Source organism: Dipodomys merriami, unplaced genomic scaffold, assembly GCF_024711535.1.
Source record: "Dipodomys merriami isolate MVZ:Mamm:240054 unplaced genomic scaffold, mDipMer1.0.p SCAF_814, whole genome shotgun sequence".
Classification (NCBI taxonomy): Eukaryota; Metazoa; Chordata; class Mammalia; order Rodentia; family Heteromyidae; genus Dipodomys; species Dipodomys merriami.
In genome coordinates, this window is record NW_027206418.1 from 53580 (window position 1) to 59697 (window position 6118).

The following is a 6118-nucleotide window of genomic DNA, read 5'->3' on the forward strand; positions in this document are numbered from 1 at the left end:
TATATTTTAAAAGTACAGCTCTCTGTAATTAATGGATCATTAGCACATTTATTTGCAAGGAATTAAAATATGATATATACAACTATTTTGTGCATCAGAGCTATAAACAAATTTTTTCTTCTCTTAAACCTCCTTTTTACATATATTTATGATTACCCACAAAACGTAGAAAATTATTTTAAAGTGCTATTATTCACCTTTTCTACTCCTTTAGCTTTTGTTTTTGGTATTCATTCATGGATAGTAATAGCTGCTATTTATCCAGACCACATTATATATGAGATTCTTTACTCACTTTAATTTTTTTATAACCTACCAAGTTAAAAATCATAATTGCTTTTAGATGATAATTAATTTATATTATTTTCATAACCTTCCAAGGTATATTAGCCAGAAATCTGTAGAGAAACAGAAACAACACAACGTAATTATAATATACTACATATATTGGGTATATATATATATATATACATATATATACATATATATACATATATATATATATATATATATATATATATATATAGGTCAAAAAACAAACTTTCATTTGGATTTCAGAAATCTGATTGGCTTTTTTTAGTGGCTCATGAACTAAGCAGCATCCAGCTCATCCAATGAACTAAACAGGCAAAGAGAGAGAGACAGAGAAAAGGAGGGATAAGGAACAAATTCAACAAATAAAAATTACTTCTTTCACGTTACCTCTTTATAATCAAATCTTGTTGGCTTAAGGTTTGGCTATTAGACAGGTACCAGTGGCTCATGCCTGTAATCCTAGCTACTCAGGAGGCTGTGATCTGAGGATCTTGGTTCAGAGTGAGCCAAGGCAAGAAAGCCCATGAGACTCTTATCTCCAATAAACTACCAGAAAACCAGAAGTGGTGCTGTGGCTCAAGTGGGGAACGTTTGCCTTGAGCTGAAGAGCTCAGGCACAGTGCCCAGGCCCAGAGTTCAAGCCCCCAGCTGACCAAAAAAAACAGCTTTAGCTATTATTTCTATCCATATTTTTTGGAAGTTCAGTAAATAATTCAGGTTTTACTTTGGTGATGTGGAACCTCAGTAAGAACGACTCTAATTTGAATCTGCTATATTTTTCAATATGCAAACACATATACATACACATATGTACATGCATATATGATATAGTTATGTGATACAATTATATCCAATATAATTTTAACAGATATATGTTATACATGTGTATGTTAAAAATATACATCATCACTATCCATTATGATTGTGAAGCCTTAACAAATCCAACATCTGGGCCCTGAAAACTAAGGAAGATCTGTAATCTATAACTGACAGAGTTCCTTCTTACCTTGCTTATATTAGGCCTTCCTTCCACTGACACTATGGAAGGTAATGTGCTATATTCTCACAATGCTACCTATTTAAATACGTCTTCATTGAAACCTGTAGAATTAATAATATTTCGTTATCTGGGTGCCATTTGTAGCCAAAGTTGACCGTAAAGTGAACCATTGTACAGGTAAATATTATGATCCCATGTTATAGATGGGCACATTAAGGGTCAGAAACATTGATGATAACACTAACAGAAAGTTTATTATGGAGCATTTGCATTCTACAAAAGGAGTTCGTTTAATACAGTCCAGGCATCTTTCCCTATACATTTCTTTCAAATTGGTAGTGGTATATATTTTGTAAGTTTCATTAATGTACTGATAAATATTTACAAGGATAATAATCAAACTAATGAGGTAGGTGTCTCTCACAATAAGTTCCCAGAAAGAGCTAGAAGTCATCTTGTGCTTTATTATCTCCAGAAACTTTGTACTGTTATCCATTCCTGATAACCACACTTGAATTTCAGATTCTATTGCTTCTCATCTAAAATATGTACTATCGCATTCAAGTCTAGTCTTTTTATTTTCTGTAATTAAGGCACTTTCGATTTCTCTGACCACCATTTTAAATGCTCTTAAGTTATTCATGAACTATTGCTCAAATCTTGGGATAAGTGTTAAAGTTTACTTCCAGATGAGCTTTAACTGTCTTTGCAGCCACCGTTTTAACCCTTTGCTGTAATTAATAATCAGGTTAGACTTGCTCCTTTCAGAGGCTGACATTTTCTTTGATGCTGTGCCACTTCAGCCTTTGTAAAGTATTCACGATCTCCCCAGTAAGCATGTATTTTCTCCTTCCTCACAGTACTGGACGGAAATCTAAAATGGGCGGAGTTAGAAATAAGTATATTATCTATTATTCCTTGCCTTATTAGGGTTTACGGTTTTAGGTACTGCATGATGTTTATGCATACGTAATCTATTAACCTATTAGAACACAGGGCAGATAAAATGTGCCCAAAGAAGTCCAAAATCCAAATGTAATGGGCCCCCTATTCGCAGAGAATACTCTGTATCCCTTTCAATGTACTCCATAAAAGTATAACACATTCATTGACATAGGAACCAGGGAAGAAAACTCCAGGTGTGCTACCTGGGCAAAAGTGCCTCTCAGTGAAGGCTGGCGCTGGCCCAGCTCCATCCAGCTCCCTGCCTCCAGCAGGATCTCGCCCACTGCTCAAGGAGGGTAGGGGGATTGGCCTACAGGCAAGGGGCACACACTGCACATGCTCTATCTCCAGGGCTGCCTCTGTGCATGCAGCCCAGCCTCTCCCGCGGCTCAGGTGCAGGCGTTAGGTCCGGGGACGCAAGCACGCCCTGCGTGTGGGTGCTCTCCAAGCCCACCAGGCGCAGGTTTCTTGAGTGCGGCCGGCCTCGGTCTGAGGAGAGGGCACCGGGCTGAGGCGGCTAGTCAAAGGTGGCGCCTAAGCGACAAGGAGCGCAAGCGGTGAGTGCCGGTGTCGGGGGCTAGCAGGGAGGGCTCTTCTGTGCTTGTGCTGTGCCAGACATATTGGGCTAGGGCACGCGTGCCCGGCTGCTGGCCGGAGTGGCCGCGCGCTGGGGGACCGGGCATGGCACCCATAGGGTGGGTAGGTGGTCGGCCTTGGGGTCAGGGAGGCAGGGGCTCCCGTGACCACCCTGCTTGGGCGGCACTGGCCATGCGGGCTGAATTGCAGAAAGGGATCCAGTTGGGGCTCGCCAGGGGGCCAAGGCGGGGAGCCTGGCCGGCCCCAAGCCTGGGGAACCTCTGAGGAGGAGGAGGGCAGCCCGCCAGGGATCAGGTCTGGATTGGCCCCACAAACGCCCAAGGTGTTGGCGACCTGGGAGGTGGCAGTGGTCCAGGGACCCAGGGGCACGGCCTGGGAGCCAGGGCGTCTCGCTAGCAGCAGCGGCCTCACCCCACTCCCCCTGAGACTGTCGGGGCACCGGGTGGGTAACCTGAGCAAAGTTCCCCCAAGTAACTTTGTTGGGGCACCACAGACAATGTGTGGGGTTGGGACGGGAGAAGGAGCAGGTGTGGGCTTTCCGGACAAAAGCCCTGGGGACCCCAGTTGCCACCCCCACCCCGACCCCTACCCCGGCCCCATATAAATGGATGATGGGCGATTGCGAGGATTGGTTTCCTTCTGGAGCTGCTGGCTCCTTTCTTCCTAGTTGGGAGTCCTGGCATTCGTGGCTCCTTTTCTCCTACAATCGATGTTGAAGTTTTGGCGTTTTGGGTGAGAAAGATGTTTGTTCCCTGGAGGAGAAAAGGCTCCCATTGGTACGATCTTTCTTTTTTTTTTAATTTAATTTAATTTTAATTGTGGACATACTGTACTGAGTGGTTACAATTACATGGGCAGGATAATGCGTACATTTCTTACCAAGCATTGCATCCTCCTCCTTTGTTTACCCTTCACATCCCTTCCCAGCCTCCCCCCTCCCCCACCAATCCCAATCCTTCTCCTTCCCCCCCTTCCCTCCCACCCCCACCGACTTGTAAAGCTCGTTTTGGAGATGACAACTTGTACTTCTCATTGTTGCAACAGGTCCACCTGAATCCTTAAACAACTGGTTTTTCCCCATCTCCTCCACAAGTTATACTGACATCAAATATAGTGAAAGCAGGGGTTATACTGTGGGGGAGGGACATACAAAGCAACAAAGAGATAAAGCTCAAAGAAGGTGTTGTCAGGACGTGCTGTCTGTTTTTGTGTACCCAGCAGCCTATTGTCTTAGTTTTGCTTGTTGCAAACTAGCTCATTCTTAGTTTTAAAAAGGTCCAGAGAGGTAATATTGCATTTTCTTTTAAACATATCCCGTGCCACCTCGCCTCACTGCTGAAGTTCAGTAATTCCCAAACTTGGCTACACGGGAGTTTTAGCACTTATTTTAGCCAAATCACACCCCAGACCCATGAAGACACTATATCTATATCTCTATATAATATATAATGTATATAATATATTAAGCACTTCCATGGTGCTGCACAGTTTGGAGAGGGCTGACTTAATATGTAAAGCTAAAGTCAGGACTTTAGATTCACAAAATAAAAGCATTCTGTTGCTAGTAATGGGATGAAACTAGTTCTTTTCTCTGAGACAAGAGCTTACAAAGGGTAGTTTCTTTCACAACAGGGAGGGAGGCTGGGATCTCTGATGGTTTAAACTTTAGCTAAAAAGTTTGACTAGCTCCCAGGACATGGTGTTTTGAATTTCTGTTACTAGCCTTCCTTCTTTAACTCTTTGATACAAGCCAAACAATTTCTCCTTTTAACCCTCCATCAACTCCTCCCTTAACCTTCCCAGCTTCTCTGTTAGTTTTACCCCAGACAAGGGGATAATCTTCTGATGTCAGTTACTGAATCTGAAGGGTTAAGAGGTTTCCATAGCAATGTGTCCTTACCAGGGGAAGTGGGCAGGCCCTCTTACCATTAGGTTCCCAAATGAGATTCGCTTCCTTTTCTGAAGATTTTCATTCAACCTTGTTCAGTTCTTGGCCTAGGCACATGTAAGGGTGATCTCATCCAGTTCAGGGTTTTCTTCTAAGATAATTGCAGAATTCTTTCATGATGCTGCTGTTTGGGCATGATACTGCTTGCAAGGACATTTTCCTTCCTGGACTATTCCCTTGTACTTCCTTTGTACTCAGGAGACTTGTTTGACAAAGTTCCAAAATGAGTGGAAACAGTTTTCTTCTAAAATGTTTCCTGTCACTCACCGAAGCCTAAGAATTGTATGCATCGTTTTTTTCTAAAGTTCTAAGACATTTTATATCTAAGCAATTAAAAAAAGTCAAATATCCACAGCACTACAAAAAACTTTTGATAATTTGTTCCCCCCGCCAAAAAAGTCAACTTTTTAGCTTTATTCCTAGAAGGTGTACTGCGCAGATTCTTTACACAAAAGTGAAACCATTTGTAATGTTATCCTTTGAAATAACAAAAGAAAAACACATTCGAAGCATTTATTCAATTCTTTCCTCTCCCAAAACACAAATCCAGAATCAAAATTTCAAATTTCAAAAGGTTCTGAATAAATATGGTACACAAATACCCTACTTACATGATTCTGGCATTTTGTTAATGTCTTCAAGCTTTCTGTGCAAATAATCACAATTCAGTTAATTTCAAGATGGTTGCAGAACTCCAGTTATTCTGAGAGTGCATTAGGAGTTGGAACATTAGGAGTTGGTTTTCTTTCACTGACCTCTTTTCTTACTTACCTCTTGTTTTTATGTGCTAAGTCCATTTCCTGTTCACCAGCTTTCAAACAAATTTCCATAAGGCTAATTTTTCACACTTCATTATGAGAAGGGAACACTGGTAGATGTATCCTCATAGCTTATAGTTCCAAGTATTTGTGCTCTGCTACTGAGATAGTAATCTCATCCTCTTCCCCTTTTCCATCACACATCAAAAATTGTCTTGGAGTCTTCTCAGTATAGTGCTTCTTTCAATCCAGTTTTGTAGCAACAAATTCTTTGTTTATTTTTTTATTTTTACTTACTTATTTATTTTTTGGGTAACATGTAATTCCTGAAGGGTACTTTTTAAAAAATTAAGCAACTGTTGTGTATGAGATTTTCTTAAAACAGTGTAGAATGAAATGCATTTATCCTTGTTTTAGACAGCTAGGGAAATACTGAAAAACATTATATAAATAAAAATCACAGTCGTATCATCCAGAAATCAATAACTGCTAATGGGATAATACACTTCTTCTTTGTTAAAAAGAAATCTTCATAGAAAGTCATTGTGTTTGGTT